Source organism: Hordeum vulgare, chromosome 6H, assembly GCF_904849725.1.
Source record: "Hordeum vulgare subsp. vulgare chromosome 6H, MorexV3_pseudomolecules_assembly, whole genome shotgun sequence".
Lineage (NCBI taxonomy): Eukaryota > Viridiplantae > Streptophyta > Magnoliopsida > Poales > Poaceae > Hordeum > Hordeum vulgare.
Genome location: NC_058523.1, coordinates 73,299,460 through 73,320,562, shown reverse-complemented (window position 1 = coordinate 73,320,562; position 21,103 = coordinate 73,299,460).

The following is a 21,103-nucleotide window of genomic DNA, read 5'->3' as shown; positions in this document are numbered from 1 at the left end:
ATCAATCCCCGTCAAAACTAACTCGATTACATGATAGATCTCATCATACTCATCACCGCTCAGCGAGCCTACGAATAGATTACTCACGAACTACAAAGAGCTTCATGGAATTGGAGAGGGAAGAAGGTTGATGATAACGATGATGACGATTACACCTCTCCGGAGCACAAAACGGACTCCATATCTGCCCTCCAGATGAAGAACAGGTTGTGGCGGCGCCTCCGTATCGGAAACGCGACGCAATCTCTTTTTTTTCTGGGACTAAAGTGAACTTATAGAGCTGAGATTGGGGGCGGCAGAGCCGTGTGGGCCCCACAAGCTTGCCCACCGCCACCAGGGGGGTGGCGGTGGCAGGGCTTGTGGCCCACTTCCCCACCCCCAGAGGTGGATCATTGCGCAAGTATTTTTCATATTTTCCAAAAATAATCTCCGTAAATTTTCAGGACGTTTGGAGAACTTTGATTTTTGCACAAAAACAACACCCAGGGATTTCTGCTGAAAACAGCTTCAGTCCAGGTTAGTTCCATTCAAATCATGCAAATTAGAGTCCAAAACAAGGGCAAAAGAGTTTGGAAAAATTTGATACGATGGAGACGTATCAACTCCCCCAAGCTTAAAACCTTGCTTGTCCTCAAGCAACTCAGTTGAAAAACTGAGAGAGAAAGAAAAACTTTGACAAACTCTGTTTGATCTTGTTGTTGCAACTATGTCTAACTCATAACCAATATTTCGGCAAGATCAAAAGTTAACCACATAAGCAAGTGACACAAAGGTCTCATGGTAAACTAATATCAATGGCATAATCAGCTAACGAGCAAATAATAATGAGTTTCAAATACTAACACTTCAATCAAAACAAGCATGAAGCAATAAGAATAGGTGGTATCTCGCTAGCTCTTTGTGAGACCGCAAAACATAAATGCAGAGCACTTTCAAAGATCAAGGGTTGACTACACATTGTAATTCATAGCAACTAAGATCCATTCGTAGTCATACTCGATATCAATCAAAAGCTAAGCATAAAGATGATAGAGGTGCTCTCTAATTGGTGCTTATATAAGAAGAGGATGACTCGATAGGAAAATAAATAGACATGCCCTTGCAGAGGGAAGCATCGATTTGTAGAGGTGCCAGAGCTCAAGCTTTGAAAACAGAGATAATAATTTTGGGTGGCATTCTTTCATTTTCAATGCAATGACCAAGAGTTCTCAATATCTTCTATGCTACTCATGCTATAGGCGGTTCCCAAACAGAAAAGTAAAGTTTTAACTCCCCCACCACCAATCAATAACACTCCACGGCTAGCCGAATCCTCGGGTACCGTCCGTACTAACATCAATCTGGGGGGAGTCTTGTTTTACAGCTATGCTTTCGATTTAAGCGTGGAACTGGGCATTCCAATTACCGGCTCCTTTCTCATGAATGACAGTGAATAAACACATGTCTAGGATAACACTCCTAGCATGGAAGATACCAATAGCCCCCTGTCACCACACGAGCGGTTCGGGCATGCAAAACAGATTATTTCTTGAAGGTTTAGAGAGTCGCGCATGCAAATTTACTTGGAACGGTAGGTAGATACCGCAAATAGGTAGGTATGGTGGACTCTCATGGAAAAACTTTTGGGTTTATGGAAGTGGATGCACAAGCAGTATTCCTCTTAGTACAAGTGAAGGCTAGCAAAAGACTGGGAAGCGACCAATTAGAGAGCGACTGATGGGGTCATAGTCCTAGGGTAGGGTCATAGGCCTGCCCTACATGTCCTACCCAAGGACTACCCCACACAAAGGACAGGACGTTGAGTTTGCCCCGACTGAATTAAGGAGTCCCCATCATCCAGTCGGTAACAGACCCAGAATCATCCAGTCGGAGACTAGCATTCGGAGGGCACCGGGCCAACCGACTCGGTACACTCGGTACGTCGTAACCTCTCTGGAGGGAAACTGCCGTACGTTTCCGGGTGCGTTTATTAGCATTTAGAGCATACGTTACCTGTAACGTATGCATTCAATCGCCACTACTCCACCCCTGAGTCAGAACCGTTGTGGAGGGCAGCGCACTCTATATAAGCCGCCCTCCCCCACTGGTCAAAGGGTTAGCAAAACATTGTACTCCATATTACACTCGGTAACAAGCTCCGAGAGCACTGAGACGTAGGGCTGTTACCTCCACCGCAGAGGGGCCTGAACTCATACAACCTCGCCGTAGCTAGGACTCTGCCCATCTCTTTCGTACCCTACACATCTACTGTCAGGCTTATACCCACAACAGTTGGCGCCCACCGTGGGGCAGGCGTCTAAGCGACTTCCGACGAGTTTGCGACTACTTCCTTTCGTCATGTCGTCTGGTGGAGATTCGAGCATGGGTCGCCAGATCCTCTTCGGCGTTCTCTCCTTCACCATCGACGACTCGGCGTGGCTTCGGGAGGCGCCTCTCGGCGTCGAGACGCTTCCCCATCGCGGGGCCACGCACTTCCGTGCTGGCGCTCGCGGCGTTCTCCTTCTCCAACAATCGACTCCATTATCGACTTGCACCTCCGTCATGCGCCGCAGCAAGCGGTCTCACAGTCCACGTCTCCAACTATGGGTGAAGCATGCCCGAGCGCGTCAGATCGTGTCCTCCCAGGTGGCAGTTCTGGAGTCTGTTGTGGTTGCCCCGTGTTCCCAGTGTTTGGGCTCGGTTCCGACTGAGCTCCCTTCCGAGTACGCGGGTCGTGGGCCTGCAGCAGAAATACACATGGCCAACTCCCACGAAGATCCCCGTCAAGCCGGCCGGGACGAAATCGGCGAAGCATCCGGTGCACGCTGTCCACCTCGTCGTTCCGCCAGTCGGCACACTCGGCGGAGCAACGTGGAGTTGTTCCGCACACCTCTCCTCAACTTGGCTGCGGCTGCCCAGATTGCCGATTCCCTCCAGCCGACTGATTCAGAGGCAGGAAGGGGAATCGAGCAGATCCGAGCTCTGTTGTGCACGACGCAGCAGCAGAATTCGGCAGTGTCCCAGTCACACAATCGGATCCACAATAGTTCCGTCCATGCAAACACGCATCGGTCGGTTCATAGCCCTGGTTCTCATCAGCATCGCCGCCGCTCACGCACCCCTCCACGGGGTGGGACCAATGGGTCCCGACATCATGATGATCGGCGTTCGGTCGACGACACTTACGACCCAAGACCCGACGCGAGAGGGCGAATCGCCCAGCGAAGAGTCGACAGGGGTCGAGCCCACCACGATGGTCGCGATATGGATCGTCCGAGTAGAAGCAGGACCATCGTGTCCGGCCCCGAGTGTTTTAGTCGAGCCATCCGCTCGGCTGATATCACGCCCAACTTCCGATTGACAGCGGGAATCGGTAAATTTACAGGAGAGTCCAAGCCCGAAAGATGGCTAGACGACTACCGAGTGGCAGTCGAGATCGGAGGAGGAGACGACGACGTCGCTATGAAGCACCTCCCTGTGATACTCGACGGCTCGGCTCGAGCTTGGCTGAACCAGTTGGCCCCCTCAAGCATTTACGGTTGGGCAGATCTGGCCCCAGTGTTCATCAGAACCTTCGAAGGGACGTGCAAACACCCTGCAGGCCTCGTGGAACTTCAACACTGTGTCCAGAAGCCGAATGAGCCCTTGCGCGACTTCATCCAGCGATGGACAACTCCTTACCACACGGTGGAGAACGTCACCGAACATCAAGCGGTCTGCGCATTCAAGGCAGGCGTACGGTACAGAGAGCTGTACTTGAAGTTCGGCCGAACAGGCGACATCTCCATGAGCAAGATGATGGAGATAGCAGCTCGCTATGCAAATGGCAAAGAAGAGGACCGCATCCAGAGCGGCAAACACAAGACAGTCGGCGATGCCGACGGAGGTAACACTCGGAAGCAGAAACAAAAGGTTCCGCCCACACCGCAAGCAGAAGCTGTAGCTGTGACCAGCGCCAAGTTCAAGGGCAAAGGGAAAGCGCAGTTTACCCCCAAGAAGAAGTCGTTCAACAATCCCATCCTGGACCAGCCTTGCCCAATTCACACGAAGATGGACGAAGAGGGCAACCCCATATACGCGAAGCACACCACTCGGCAGTGTCGTCTCCTGATCCAAGGATTCAGCGAAGGGCAACCGAGTGAGAAGAATCCCGAACAGGATGAGGAGGACAAGGAGGATCCGTTCCCCCAAGTCCATGCAACCCTCATGATTTTTGCTAACGTCGAAAGCAAGAGTCGTCTGAAGTTGGTGAACAGAGAGGTCAACATGGCCGGTCCGACTGCTCCCAAGTTTCTGAAATGATCTCAGACTGCGATCACCTTTGATCAGTCGGATCATCCAACGCATGTCCCCACCCCAGGAAGACAGGCTCTGGTCGTCGACCCGGTGGTGGAAGGAGTCCGACTGCGCAAAGTCCTCATGGACGGCGGTAGCGGACTGAACATCATGTACGCTGACACTCTCAAGGGAATGGGCATTCCGATGTCACGACTCAGCGAGAGCAATATGGAGTTCCACGGAGTCATCCCTGGACGGAAGGCCAAGTCACTCGGCCAGATCGCATTGGAAGTCATCTTCGGCTCTGACAAGAACTTTCGCAAGGAGAAGCTCACATTTGAGGTGGTACATTTCCAGAGCGCTTACCACGCAATTTTGGGCCGCCCGGCGTACGTGAGTTTCATGGCACCTCCGTGGTATGTGTACTTGAAGCTGAAGATGCCCGGTCCAAAAGGCGTTATCACCATCACAGGCAACCGCCAGCGTGCCGAGGAGTGTCTGCAGGAAGGATCAAGAATCGGTGACCAGCAGATGGCGGTACTCGAGCTCGACGAGTACAAGAAGACAGTCGACCCTGCTGACCTGATGCGCTCGAAGAAACCAGCTTCTGAGTCCGCGTTCCAGTCGGCAGGGGAGACGAAGAAGGTCAGCATCCACCCGACGGACGACTCAGCCGCCCCGACGAACATCTCCACCACCCTCGATCCTAAATAGGAAGCCGAGCTCACCAATTCCTCTGTGAGAACTGGGACATCTTCGCATGGAAACCATCTGACATGCCGGGTGTACCCAGGGAGTTGGCTGAGCACCGACTGCATGTGGATCCCGCTGCTCGGCCTGTCCGAGAGCGCCTGCGCCGGTCCGCCCCGCACAAGAGGAAAGCAATCGGAGAAGAGGTGGCCAAGCTACTGGCTGCCAACTTCATTCGCGAGGTTCACCACTCCGAGTGGCTCGCAAATGTCGTCATGGTGCCCAAGAAGGACAAGTTACTCCGAATGTGCATTGACTTCAAGCATCTCAATAAGGTCTGCCCGAAAGACCATTTTCCGCTCCCCCGCATAGATCAAATTGTGGATTCGACTGCGGGATGCGAGCGGTTGTCATTTCTTGATGCCTATTCGGGCTATCATCAGATCCGTCTGTATGGTCCCGACGAGTTAAAAACAGCCTTCATCACCCCGTTTGGGTGCTTCTTCTACATCACTATGCCTTTTGGTCTGAAGAATACAGGAGCTACCTTTATGCGCATGATCCAAAAATGTCTCCTCGACCAGATTGGTCGCAATGTGGGGGCATACATGGATGATATCGTAGTCAAGTCACGCAAAGGTTCCGACCTGCTGACTGACTTGGCAGAAACATTCGCCAACCTTCGTAGGTATGATATCAAGCTCAACCCAGCCAAGTGTTCATTCGGTGTTCCCAGCGGAAAGTTACTCGGTTTCTTCGTTTCCGAACGAGGGATCGACGTTAACCCCGAAAAGATCGGGACCATCATCCGAATGGCGAGGCCAGTCAGAATACACGACGTTCAACGGCTGACAGGTTGCCTAGCGGCTTTGAGCAGGTTCATCAGTCGACTCGGCGAAAAAGAACTTCCTTTGTACCGACTCATGAAGAAGTCGGATACCTTCGAGTGGACAGACGAAGCACAAGTCGCATTCGACGACCTCAAAGTCCTACTTTCCACCCAGCCTGTTCTTACTGCTCCGCTCAGTAAAGAGCCCCTTCTTCTATATATCGCGGCTACAAATCAAGTCGTCAGTATTGTTCTTACAGTCGAGCGAGAAGAAGAAGGCAAAGCATACAAAGTTCAGCGGCCAGTGTACTACGTCTCCGAAGTCTTGACCCCTTCCAAGCAGAGGTCTCCCCATTATCAGAAACTTATCTATGGGATCTACATGACTGCGAAGAAGGTGGCCCATTATTTCCAAGACCACTCGGTATCTGTCATTTCTGATGCTCCGTTGTCGGAAATTCTCCACAACCGACACGCGTCAGGCCGAGTGGCGAAGTGGGCAATGGAGATGCTGTACTGTGACATCAAGTTCGAGGCCAAGAAAGCTATTAAGTCTCAAGCCCTGCCTGACTTTATAGCAGAATGGGTAGAACAACAGCAACCGCCTCACATCTACTCGGCTCATTGGACAATGTTCTTCGATGGGTCTAAGATGTTGAATGGATCCGGCGCTGGTGTTGTGATCATATCACCCAAAGGCGACAAGCTCAAGTATGTCCTTCAGATACACTTTGATTCCTCCAACAACGAGGCGGAGTATGAAGCTCTCCTCTACGGATTGCGCATGGCCATCTCACTCGGCGTCAGTCGCTTGATAGTCTACGGTGATTCGGATTTGGTGGTCAACCAGGTGATGAAAGAGTGGGACGTAAGGAACCCCACCATGACCGTGTACTGCAATGCAGTGAGGAAGCTGGAGAAGAAGTTCGAAGGTCTAGAACTCCATCATGTTCCAAGACTCAAGAACCAAGCGGCTGATGAGTTGGCGAAACTCGGATCCACTCGGAGACAAGTCCCGAGTGATGTCTGCCTCGAGCACCTCCATCTTCCCTCAGTCAAAGAAGATCCCTTCACAGAAGAACCGATACAATCCAAGAGCGCAACAGATCCAACTGAAGTCGATGTACCTCCTGTGGTTGATTTGGTCATGGAGATTCTGGTTGTCACTCCCGATTGGACTATGCCGATCATCGCATATATCCTAAGGCAAGAACTTCCAGAAGATGAAGTCCAAGCCAGGCAAATAGTTCGCAGGTCGAAGGCATTCACTGTCATTGACGGTCAATTATACAAGGAGAGTGTTTCGGGCGTGCTTCAACGCTGCATTTCCCCTGAGGAAGGGCAGTTGATCTTAGAAGATATTCACTCGGGAACCTGTGGCCATCACGCTTCTTCAAGAGCGATTGTCGCCAAGGCATTCAGAGCAGGTTTCTTTTGGCTGCAGGCCAACGAGATGGCTAAAGATATGGTCGACCGATGTGAAGGGCGTCAGTTCTACTCCAACAAATCCCACAAGCCAACATATGCGTTAAAGACAATCCCACTTGTATGGCCATTTGCAGTTTGGGGTTTAGACATAGTCGGACCATTCAAGACAGGCCAAGGAGGCTACACGCATGTGTTGGTGGCAGTCGACAAGATTACAAAATGCATAGAAGCCAAGCCAATCAAGAAACTCGATGCCTCAACAGCTGTAAAGTTTGTCAAGGACATCATTTCCAGATTCTGGGTGCCTCACAACATAATCACGGACAATGGGACAAACTTTGACTCGGACAGATTCAAAGGCTTCTGTGTGAGTCAGGGTATCCGAGTGGATTTTGCTTCCGTAGCACATCCACAATCCAACGGACAAGCTGAGCATGCGAACGGACTTATCCTTCAAGGTTTGAAGCCCCGACTCTTGCGAGAGGTAGGACATGCTGTTGGTGCATGGGTCACCGAGTTACCTTCAGTGCTTTGGGGCCTCCGTACCACTCTGAACAGATCAACGGGGCGATCACCGTTCTTCCTCGTTTATGGAACAGAAGCGGTCCTTCCGAGTGACCTGATTCACAACGCCCCGAGAGTTGAACTCTTCTCCGAAGCCGAAGCAGAACAAGCAAGGCAAGATGGAGTCGATCTTCTAGAGGAGGAGCGCGAGATGGCACTCCCTCGCTCAACAATTTACCAGCAATATCTGCGACGCTTTCACGCACGTCACGTCAGGAGTCGCACATTCCAAGCTGGCGATTTGGTGCTCCGAGTGGATCAGCAAAGACCACACAAGTTGGCTCCGGCCTGGGAAGGGCCTTTCATCATTTCCGAGGTGCTGAACAACGGAGCATACAGACTCTACAATATTCAGAGGGAGACAGACGAGCCGCGCGCATGGAACGGGGATCTCCTCAAGCGTTTTTATACGTGATCGTCGACTGAAGCAGTGTAACGAACAAGTTTGAAGAAATAATATATTCAACAGATTCAGTTTTGCCCAGATTCAGAGTTCTCCCACACACACACAAAAAAAAATAGCTGCGGTCCTGCATCGCCTAAGTACTCACTTCCTCCGAGTGTGCACTATACGTCGCACTCGGGAACTTAGTTGCGGTCCTGAATCGCCTAAGTACTCACTTCCTCTGAGTGTGCACTATACGTCACACTCGGGGACTTAGCTGCGATCCTGAATCGCCTAAGTACTAACCTCCTCTGAGTGTGCACTATACGTCACACTCGGGGACTTAGCTGCGATCCTGAATCGCCTAAGTATCAACCTCCTTCGAGTGTGCACTATACATCGCACTCGGGGACTTAGCTGCGATCCTGAATCGCCTAAGTATTAACCTCCTTCGAGTGTGCACTATACGTCGCACTCGAGGACTTAGCTGCGATCCTGCATCGCCTAAGTATTAACCTCCTTCGAGTGTGCACTATACGTCGCACTCGGGGACTTAGCTGTGATCCTGAATCGCCTAAGTATTAACCTCCTTCGAGTGTGCACTATACGTTGCACTCGGGGACTTAGCTGTGTTCAGGAATCACCTAAGCACTAACCTCCTTCGAGTGTGCACTATACGTCGCATTCGGGGACTTAGCTGTGATCATGAATCACCTAGGTAACAACCTCCTCCGAGTGTGCACTATACATCGCACTCGGGGACTTAGATGTGATCACGAATCACCTAAGTACTAACCTCCTCCGAGTGTGCACTATATGTCGCACTCGGGGACTTAGCTCCGATCCTGAATCGCCTAAGTATTAACCTCCTTCGAGTGTGCACTATACGTCGCACTCGGGAACTTAGCTGCGATCCTGCATCGCCTAAGTATTAACCTCCTTCGAGTGGGCACTATACGTCGCACTCGGGGACTTAGCTGTGATCAAGAATCACCTAAGTACTAACCTCCTTCGAGTGTGCACTATACGTCGCACTCGGGGACTTAGCCGCGATGCTGGATCGCCTAAGTACTAACCTCCTTCGAGTGTGCACTATACGTCGCACTCGGGGACTTAGCCGCGATCCTGGATCGCCTAAGGACTAACCTCCTCCGAGTGTGCACTATACGTCGCACTCGGGGACTTAGCTGTGATCATGAATCACCTAGGTAACAACCTCCTCCGAGTGTGCTCTATACGTTGCACTCAGGGACTTAGCTGTGATCAAGAATCACCTAAGTAATAACTTCCTCCGAGTGTGAACTATACGTCACACTCGGGGACATAGCTGCGATCCTGAATCGCCTAAGTCTTAATGTCATCCGAGTGTGCACTACAAGTCGCACTCGGGGACTTAGACGTGACCAAGAATCACCTAAGTCTTAATCTTCTCCGAGTACGCACTAAGTGTTGCAGCATTCAAACAAAAGACTAAATGTTTTTCATTCCGACCCCAACAGTTCAAAAATGATAGCTGACTCGGTGCGGATCAAGCTTACCCGCACCGATTTAAAAGTACGACCGCCAACAGAAGTGGACAGAGTATCTTACACGTAAACACTCGGCATACCAAGGATAAAGTTTGATCACGCGTCAGCTGGGCCGGCGTCATGACTGGAGGGCTCCACAAAAGTGTCCAAGTCGATTCCATCAGCGATGCGGGTAGCAGTCTCAAGGAACGTCTCCATGAAGTCTTCGAATCGAAGATTCTTCGTGTTGGCGACCTTCAATGCTTTCAGCTTATCTTCCCGCACCTCCTTGCAATGGACTCGGACCAAGGACAGCGCAACATCAGCACCGCAACGCGCTGCCGATTTCTTCCACGATTGCACTCGGCTCGGAATCTCCTCCAGTCGCGCCATCAGGGTCTCCATCTCCTGCCGCGACTCATGTTCTGGCCAAAGTTCCTTGTCAATTCGGCCGATGACTTCTCTCAGTCGGCCGATGAAAGGACCTACTTTGCCTATGTGGATATGTGCCCGGAGCAGATCCCGGTTGGCGTCATCGCTGAGTGGTACATTCTCCTTAATGGACCGCTCCACAGCCGCGCGCTTCAGCTTCAGCGTCGCCGCAAAAATCTGCAACAAACGGACAAGCAGACAATAAAAACCGAGTGCACGGCACACGGTACAACCACTCAACAGAACATACGACTTACCAGCCAGACGAGTCATAATCTGCACAGCCCAGTCGTTGACATACTTCTCCTGAGCTATGTATCGTCTGTTCTGAACGGCCATCTGGTTGTGCAGCTCAGTCCTCTGTTTCTTCAGTCTCTCCACCTCCGCCATCAACACCCTGTTTGCCTCCAGGGCCTCCTCCAAGGACTTCTCTCGTACTTCCAGAGCATCCTTCATGCCGACCATGGCGAGCATCGAGACTTCAAGTTCACCAGCGTACTGGTTCCTCTCCGCTCTCAGGGCTTCATAAGCCGTTCCCATTTCACAGGTTTTCTGCACCAAGAAACAAAGGGTAATCAGCAAGTTTATCAGTTCACAGGCTAAGTTCTTGAGACCCCTGCCGACGCAAGCAGTCGATAGCGGTCTCGGGGACTACACCCAGTGGGTTCACTAAGAGTGACCCCACTGGCATGCACCTCACACAGGCCCGCCCTATTGAAGTGCACTTGGAAATACTACTCCTCCGAGTCCAATACTACTCGACCTGCGTGCAACTTACTCTCGGAGACTCTTACCGCAAGAGCGCTCCGACTGCAACAAGTACTCGCACTCGGAAATCCTGTCTACGGACACAACCAACCTGAAGACAAAATGTATAAAGACAACTGTCGGTGAAAGCACTCGACAGAAGTCTCGGGGACTACACCCACTGGGTTCACTCGGAGTGAACCCATTGCAAAAACAATACGACCCAGTGGGTTACAGGAGAAAAAGTAAATACTTACTAGACTACTTACTCGGATGTCATCGCGCAGCTCCAAGCTCCGCTAGTACAAGGCCGCGACGGAGTCATAAGCCCTCTTGGCATCTCCAGCCATGAGCTCCGCCTGCACCATGGCCCCCTTGGCCGCTCCCACCTGCTCCTCTGGGACACACCGGATGCTGAATTCAGCATTCGACGAACCGGGAATCGTGGGAAGTTCCTGGGGCATCCCAAGGTTCGCCCCAGTCGGTTCCTCCCTCACTGGCACCGGTTCAGTCGGTGGTGGCACTTCGGTCGGTGGAGCGTCGGCGACGAGGGCAGCAGCAGGAGGAGCAGCCTCAAGAACTGGTTCCAGGACGGGCTCCACGGCGGGGTCGGCTCTCCCCTGGTCGTCCTCGACCAGGTGAATCGCCCGTGACAATGACAAGCCGAATGACACGACGACTCAGAAAAAGAAAAAATGGCGCAGTCTACAGGAATAAAATACCCGACTCTCCTACAACATACCTGGCTGGGACGAAACGACGTTGTCCGTGTCCATGGGGTCGTCCCCTTGGCGGGCCGGAGAGGTTGCAGAAGTGGCAACCCTGTCGAGTGAAGTCCATTCGACTTATAAAGCAGGAGTTCACTCGGTCAACAGAAAGAGCCGAAAGTTAGATTCACTTACGTGGAGGTGACGGGGATGGCCACCCTCATCCGCGGCAGAGCCTTCCGAGGTTTGGGCCCACTCAGCTTGGGCGCCCTGGAGGACTGGCCTGCGGGCTCAGCGGCTGCGTCCTTGGCCCTCTTGGTGCCTCGAACACTCGGTACCACCGGGGCAGCAGACGAAGCACTCGACGACGCAGGAGGAGCTGAAGGGACGGCGGACTCATGCCGACGCTTACTCCGATGCTCTGGCCGCGGAGGTGGCGAGTCTGGCTCTTCATCCTCTTCCTCTTCCTCGCTGTCCTCCTCCTCCGACTCCCCGCTGTCGGAGACGTATTCGGCGCTCTCCACGCTCCCCTCCTGGCTGCCTTCTTCCTCCTCCTCCTCCGGATTCCCGTTCGAGACGGGGGAGAACCAGTTGGTCCACGCCTGCATGAATTTCAGTCGGAAACATTAAGCATCACACGGAGATATAAGTAAATGACTGGAATAAAGACGATTCAATACACTCGGCTGATGCCACTCACCTAATTCGGTGGAGGGTTGTCCGCGCTGTAAGGCTTCACTCGGCGAGCTCCTTTGGGGTTCTCACAAGGGCCCGTGATTTGGAGTACCACGAGGTCACTCTCTCCTCGGGTACGCCCACCACGTTGGTCCGAGTGGAATCCTCAGGCCCTGTGTAGTGCCACATTGCGTGGTCGCGAGCCTGCAGCGGCTGGATCCGCCGACCAAGGAAGATTTCCAGCAAGTCTATGTTGGTGACTCCCCTCCTGACAACATCCACGAGTGCCTCGACCGGAGGCTGGATGTCGTTCTTCTCGGCTTTCGAGAGCGCGAGCTGCTTAGGTGGAGCAGGCCGGTCTAGACTAAACGGAGGTAGCCCAGTCAATACATTCGGGCAGGCTATGTCCTGGCAATAAAACCACGTCGACTGCCAGTTCCTAACCGACTCGCTCAACTGGAGAGCGGGATAGCTGCTCCGACTCTTCTTCTGAAACCCTATACCCCCGCAGAGCTGGAGGAGGTGCGTCTTATCGTCCGACTGACTAAGATGTTTGATGGTTTGAGAGCGGGCGGAGAAGATATGTTTGAATAAACCCCAATGGGCGGGGGGCAACCGATAAAGCACTCGCACAAAACAATGAAGGCAGAAATATGGGCGATGGCATTCGGAGGGAAGTGATGGAGTTGAGCACCAAAGTGATTCATGATGCCTTTAAAGAAGGGGTGCGGAGGCAGAGAAAAACCTCTGTGGACATGGCTGAGGAGCAAGACGCACTCCCCCTCCCGTGGCGCCGGCTCTACCTCGTCGTCCGCCAGCAGCCTCCACGACTTGTGCACGAGCACTCCGTGCTCCACCAGCTCCAGAAGATCCCCCTCCGTCACCGTGGAGGGGAGAAAGTCTCCCTGGATCCACCCCGCCGGCAACGGCCGCTGCCACCGCCGAGCAGTCGCCGCCTTGTTCTTCTTCTTCCTCGCCTCCATCTTGCTGGTCTGACCTTTGGTCATGGAGGCGACGGCGAGCTCTTGAGAAGGAGGAGAAGAGAGGGGTGTATGAGCGCAAGAGGTGGCGAGGAAGACAGAGCAGGCAAGAGCAAAGGATTCGGCGAGCGTAACCGAGGAGTCTCGTCGCCCAGATTTAAATAGAGCACCGACTGGGTCGCTGGCGAGCGGGCCCGAAATCTTATCCGCCCAACCGGCCGCGGTGATATCAGTGGAGGGGTTGAAGGCGCGGGAATCGAGGAGTCAGGCGCTACTCGAGCGCGCTGACATCGTCCCCGCTGAGCGCGCGGAACCCGAAATTTGAGATCCCAGAAAATCCATCGCTGTCAGTTGACCGGTCGCGTCAAAAGATGCCGCGGAAGCACTCAGTTCCCGATAGTCTGTTTCGCAAGCACCTCCACTCGGATCGCTGGTCAAGAGAGATAAAATGGATAGAGGCAAGCAACGCCCAAGCCGAACCTAGTCCAGTCGGGTCTGAACCTCTTGCACTGCTTCGACGTTTCAACGCCAATCCATTCGGGGACTAATGATGGGGTCATAGTCCTAGGGTAGGGTCATAGGCCTGCCCTACATGTCCTACCCAAGGACTACCCCACACAAAGGACAGGACCTTGAGTTTGCCCCGACTGAATTAAGGAGTCCCCATCATCCAGTCAGTAACACACCCAGAATCATCCAGTCGGAGACTAGAATTCGGAGGGCACCGGGCCAACCGACTGGATACACTCGGTACGTCGTAACCTCTCTGGAGGGAAATTGCCGTACGTTTCCGGGTGCGTTTATTAGCATTTAGAGCATACGTTACCTGTAACGTATGCATTCAATCGCCACTACTCCACCCCTGAGTCAGAACCGTTGTGGAGGGCAGCGCACTCTATATAAGCCGCCCTCCCCCACTGGTCAAAGGGTTAGCAAAACATTGTACTCTATATTACACTCGGTAACAAGCTCCGAGAGCACTGAGACGTAGGGCTGTTACCTCCACCGTAGAGGGGCCTGAACTCATACAACCTCGCCGTAGCTAGGACTCTGCCCATCTCTTTCGTACCCTACACATCTACTGTCAGGCTTACACCCACGACAGCGACAACAGTCATCAAGATGCAATGAGTTTGACTAACATTAAATGCAAGCATGAACAGGATATAAATCACCATGAACACGAACATCATATAGGCTATGTTGATTTTGTTTCAACTACATGCATGAACATGCGCCAAGTCAAGCCACTTGAATCATTCAAAGGAGAATACCATCCTATCATACTACATCATAATCATCTCAAAATCTATGTTATCATTCAAGACAAACCACTATAAACTCTCAGCTAAATAAGCATGGCATCAGAAACTATGATCTCTAAGTTGTCATTGCAAACATGGTTCTCTCACAACAAAGCTGAATCTGGTTTGACAAGCTAGTCATATTTACAGAAAGAAAATAGATAGAGTTCATACCAGCTTTTCAGTCTCAGTCACTTCATCATATATCATCATTATTGCCTTTCATTTGCACGATCGAACGATGTGAACAATAATAAGCGTGCTAGTACATTGGACTAAGCTGAATCTGCAGGCAAACACAAAGGAGAAGACAAAGTAATATGGCTCTTCGAAAGCTAAACAGGTATGCATGCAAGAACCACTAAATATTGTAAACAATATCTTTTACCTTGACCCAAAGAAAAAAAAACTATTTACACGAGAAAGCTCCCAACAAGCAAAAGAAGAAAGGAAAATCTTTTTGGGTTTTCTCGAAAGGACACAAAACAAGAAAACAAGAAAACGAAAATAAACTAGCATGGATAATATAGTGGCAAAGTGTAAACACCGGCTAATAAAGTGAAAGCATAAGCATGAATGTAAAGTCGGTGACAACACGTACTCCCCCAAGCTTAGGCTTTTGGAATAGCTTGGTCTACTCCCATGGTGGGGAATCACCAGCTCCGGGAAACTCTGGAGCAGACTATGGATGCCACTGCTGTGTGAGATCCTGTGGCACCCACTGATAAACTGGCGTCTGGTACTCGGCTGGCAGCTCGGGCACGGGCGCCTCTGGTTGGGCCAAGCCCCAATATGCGTAGATGTCCGAGGGCATAATAGTGTACCTGCCTGCATGAACATCGAATAAAGGAGCAGGAAAAGTAATACTCTCTCGAGTACCCTAACTAAATACCAGGTTATAAATCATTCGTCTACTAGCATCTCTATCTAGAAAATCATGGCGAACCATGCTGTCATAATCCAGATATTCCTCAGGGAGAAGCATCTCTCCTTCCTCTCCCAGTCTAATGGGTATCTCAAAGTTTATGGCCAGACGGGTAGAATAGATACCTCCACAGAGGACACCCTTGGAACGTATGGTGATCAACCGCTGGGCCACTATAGCACCTCGGCTATAAGTCTTATCGTTATAAAGGCCTTCACGCAAAACCGAAAGGTGTGGAGAACTCAGTGATCCAGCCTCCCCACGGCCAATCAAACATTTTCCCACAAATAGTGAGAAGTACTGAAGCACAGGAAAATGTATGCTAGCAATTCTAGCGCAAGACACTCCTCTCTCCTCTCCAACAGCAATAGTACCAATGAAATCCTCCATGTCCCGTGGACGAGGGTCATGGATATCCCCAACATAAGGTAATTTTCATACATTGCATAAATCCTGTAGTGTCATGCACTGGGGAACATCGTATATCATGAATTCAACCATGGGAGGATCCTTCCTCGGATAAAAGTTGAAGCTTTGAATGAAAATATTGGTGAGGAGGAGGTATTGTGAGCACTTATCTTCAACGAACGCAGTAAGACCTACGTTCTCCACCAAGTAATAAAAGTCTTCGTAAAGCCCAGCGGCGTGCAAAAAATCATCACTTGGCCACTCGCACGCTCGAACTTCTGTGACTCGAGGGACTACGTACTTGGGGTGGTTCTTCTCATCCTCCTTGGGGTTACGGCTTGAAGAGCCTCTCAAGAACCTCCTCAGCTTTTCCTTTTTCTAGCTCTGAAAAATTCTGAAATTTTTAGAGACTTTGAAAGAAAAGTGAATAAAGATTAACCCAACTTGTAGCAACTACTCCTACTGGTGCCTAGAGACCGTATCACGCGCTAAAACTACTTGGGACCAGCTAAAATCAACCTTTCTAGGTCAAGAACAGGGTCACCAAGGTAGCAAGAATACACGAAGGATAAAGAACTAGAGCAAAAACTAATTGGACCAATGGAGGAGTCACTTACCAAGTAGTAATTTCCCCAAAACGGTTCGGAGAATGGTGCTTTGAGGAAGGAGATCGAAAATCACAGCCAAATAAGCAACAACACGGGTTTGAGCTGCAAAACATTTTTTTCTGGAGGTGGAAGAAGAGGCTGGGAGCTGGAATGAGTGGAGGGGGTCCCTGTGGGCCCCACAAGCTTTCTAGCCGCCACCAAGGGGGTGGCGGTGGCAGGGGTTGTGGCCCACTGGTCTGGCCCCCAGGCCTGCTCTCACGCCCAGTAATTTTCAAATATTCCAGAAAAAATCATACTAAATTTTCAGGACCATCTAAAAACTTTTATTTCGAGGTATTTTTCTCCGGGACGCTAAAACAGAAAACAGGAAAAACTAAACTAAACCTATCATTTTTCTTCTAAGCAACAGAAAATGAAATCTCAAAACAGAGGTATGTGACTCTTTGATTCATCCATTTCATGGTCATCGAAAGAAATCCGTCAATGGGGTTGATCAAGTCCTCCTGACAAAACTTTCTCGAATCGCAAGAGAGAACGAAGAATTTTCGAGTAGCCACCAGGTCACCTCAATGGGGATATGTATCTCCCCAACAAGCAAATCATACTTCATCTTCACACAAGGAATAGGGCATTCAAAGCTCCCAATAAGAATCGATGAAGTCTTTTCGATAGCATTGATGCAATGTACTTGATATGGTTCCTTCAGAAAGTGCACTGTGTGCTCCTTACCGTTGACATGGAAAGTGACATTGCCTTTGTTGCAATCGATAACAGCACCTGCAGTGTTTAAAAAGGGTCTTCCGAGGATGACAGCCATGGCATCGTCCTCGGGAACATCCAAGATGACAAAGTCTGTTAAGATAGTGGTGTTAGCAACCACAACAGGCAGATCCTCGCAAATGCCGATAGGGAAAGCAGTTGATTTGTTGGCCATTTGCAGAGAAATTTCAATGGGTGTCCACTTATCCAATTCAAGTCTACGATAAAGAGAGAGTGGCATAACACTAACACCGGTTCCAAGGTCACATAAGGCAGTTCTTACGTAGTTTCCATTAATGGAGCAAGGTATAGTGGGCACTCCGGGATCACAAAGTTTCTTAGGTGTTCCACCTTTGAAAGTGTAATTGGCAAGCATGGTGGAGATCTCAAGATCTGGTATCTTCCGTTTATTGGTCACGTTATCTTTCATGTACTTGGCATACGGAGACATCTTGAGCATATCAGTTAACCGCATCTGCAGAAAGATGGGTCTTATCATCTCAACGAAGCGCTCAAAATCCTCATCATCCTTTTTCTTGGATGGCTTAGGAGGATAGGGCATAGATCTCTGAACCCATGGCTCCCTTTCATTAGCTTGCTTCCTAGAAGTGAAGTCATTCTTATCGTATCTCTTAGGTTATGGGTTATCAGGATTAACGGAAGGTTCAATCTCCACATCGTCATCAATTCTACGTTGAGCATTATTATGAACATGACTGACCATATTGTCACCCGGTTCATGTTCATCACCAGATTGTGTTTCTGCATCAGACGAAGAAATATCATTAGGTTCTTCAGGTGTGACAGTATTTGGTGAACTGGCATGTAGGTTTCTATCATCCTTCTTCTTCTCCTTAGGATGACTGCGTGTATCAGCATTGATTCCTTGAGAATCTTGATCAATTCTCTTAGGATGACCTTCAGGATACAAAGGTTCCCGAGTCATTTTGCCTCCTCCAGTAATGACTCTGATAGAGTTGTCATTTAATTCATTGAGCAGGTCATTCTGAGCTTTAAGTACTTGTTCTACCTGAGTACTAATCATAGAGGCATGTTTACTCAGAAGCTTCAGATCATTTACATTTCTGTCTACACAAGCACTTAAATGGCTAAGCATACGAGTACTTTGTTCCAAGTGTGTGCTAACTTAATCATTGAAACTCTGTTGTTTGGCAACAAAGTTGTCAAATTCATCAAAGCATAGGCTAGCAGGTTTATCAAAAGGAATATCACTCTCAACAAACCTACGCACACAATTTACTTCTACTACCTGTATCGGGTTATCGAGACCATGGATCTCTTCTATAGGTTGTAGATTTTGACATCTTCAGATCTAATGCCTTTCTCTTGCATATCTTCGGGACTGAGCAATAGAATACCTCTTTTCTTTGGAGTTGGCTTAGGAGGTGGTTCGGCAATAGTCCAAGCATTATCGTTGATCAAGATGTTATTCAGTAGGGTGTCAGCTTGTTCTACAGTTCGTTCCCTAAAAACACAACCGGCACAACTATCTAGGTGGTCTCTAGAGGCATCGGTAAGTCCGTTATAGAGGGTGATCAGGCAAAGCATTCTGTAGCTAGACGAGCCTCCCCCAAGCTTGTGGGAGACTCTCTTCTTGGAGTTGAGCAAAGTTGAATATTTCCTGCAAGGCAGCTTGCTTCTTATGGGCAGGGAAATATTTGTCACAGAAGTAATAGACCATATCCTGGGGACTACTCACACATCCAGGAGCAAGAGAGGTGAACCAGGCTTTAGCGTCATCCTTTAGAGAGAAAGGAAACATCTTAAGGATATAGTAATGGCGGATCTTCTCCTCATTAGTGAAAAGGGTGTCTATATCGTGTAGTTTGGCAATATGGGCTATGACCGTCTCAGACTCATATTTGTGAAAAGGATCAGATTCGACTAGAGAGATTATCTCAGGATCGACAGAGAATTCATAATCCTTATTGGTGATAAAGATAGGTGAAGTGGCAAACTTCGGGTCGTATTTCATACTCGCTTTCAAAGATTTTTCCTTCCACTTGAGAAGTAATTTCTCAGAGTCATAGGCATCCTTACATGCAAGAAAATCCTCAGCTATCTCTCCCTCCATAATGTAATACTCAGGTATATCAGGCAATTCATATCTAGGAGAGCTAGATCTAGCAGGAGCAAAAGCAGGTTCTATCTTAATAGTATCAGCAGTTTCAGAAGCATCACGAGCATTGGTAGTAACTCTAGCAATATGAGCATCAAGGAATACCCCTAGTGGAACATCAGGAAAAGCAGTATCTCTAGCAGTATCAAGCATAGAATCATCAGGCATAGCATCTCTAGCATCATCAGTTAAAGCAACATCAAGCATAGCATCTCTAGCAGTATCAAGCATAGTATCTCTAGCAGTATCAAGCATAGTATCTCTAGCAGTATCAGGCAAAGCATCTCTAGCAGTATCAGGCATAGTATCAAGCATAGCATCTCTAGCAGTAGCATCATAAGCATCATCAAGCACATGCGACATATCAAGATTTCTAGCAGGAGGTGCTATCGCAAACTTACTCATAACTGAAGGTGAATCAAGTGCAGAGCTAGATGGCAGTTCCTTACCTCCCCTCGTAGTTGAGGGCAAGACTCTGGTTTTCGGATCCTTCAGATTCTTCATAGTGATTAGCAGATATAAATCCCAAGTGACTCAGAGAATATAGCAATAGCAAGTAGCGAGTAACGGCAGTGGCAAGGAACAATAGTAGTGATAGCAGTAGCAAGTAGCAAAAGTAGCAAGCGACAGTAGTAGAAACAGTAGCAGCAGAGCAAGACAAGAAACAGCAGCAGAGCAAGACAAGTAACAGTAGCAGTAGGACAAACTCGTAGGCAATGGGTCGGTAATTTTTTTGGATGGTATTCATCATGCCACAGTTATAACACGGAGAGATATGTGTCTAGCTCCCGTTCGTCAATGTGATGTAGGCATGAATTCCGTGTGTCGTCATACGTGCTTAGGGAAAAGAACTTGCATGACATCTATTGTCCATCCGTCCCGTGGCAGCGGGGTCCAAAAGAAAACTACGGGATATTAAGGTTCTCCTATTAATAAAGAACCGGACCAATGCATTAGCACTTGGTGAACACATGAACTCCTCAAACTATGGACATCATCGTGAGTGGTTCCGGTTATTGTCACTACGGGGTTGCCGGATCATAACACATAGTAGGTAACTACACCTTGCAAGATCAGATCTAAAACACACATATATTGGTGATAACATAATAATTTCAGATCTGAAATCATGACACTCGGGCCCTAGTGACAAGCATTAAGCATGGCAAAGTAGTATCAACATCAATCTCAGAACATAGTGGATACTAGGGATTAATCCCCGTCAAAACTAACTCGATTACATGATAGATCTCAGCCTACTCATCACCGCCCAGCGAGCCTATGAATAGATTACTCACGAACGACGAGGAGCTTCATGGAATTGGAGAGGGAAGAAGGTTGATGATGACGATGGCGACGATTTCCCCTCTCCGGAGCCCAAAACTGACTCCAGATCTGCCCTCCAGATGAAGAACAGGTTGTGGCGGCGCCTCCGTATCGCAAACACGACGAAATCTTCTCACTGGCCAACCCCTCAGGTGGATCTCTGTGCAGGTATTTTTCATATTTTCCAAAAATAATCTCCGTAAATTTTCAGGACGTTTGGAGAACATTGATTTCTGCACAAAAACAACACCAAGGCAATTCTGCTGAAAACAGCGTCAGTCCAGGTCAGTTCCATTCAAATCATGCAAATTAGAGTCCAAAACAAGGGCAAAAGAGTTTGGAAAAGTAGATACGATGGATTCATATCAGTTATCATCAGATTCGCATTCGCGAAGAGGACATTCCCAAGACTGCTTTCAGGACAAGCTTTG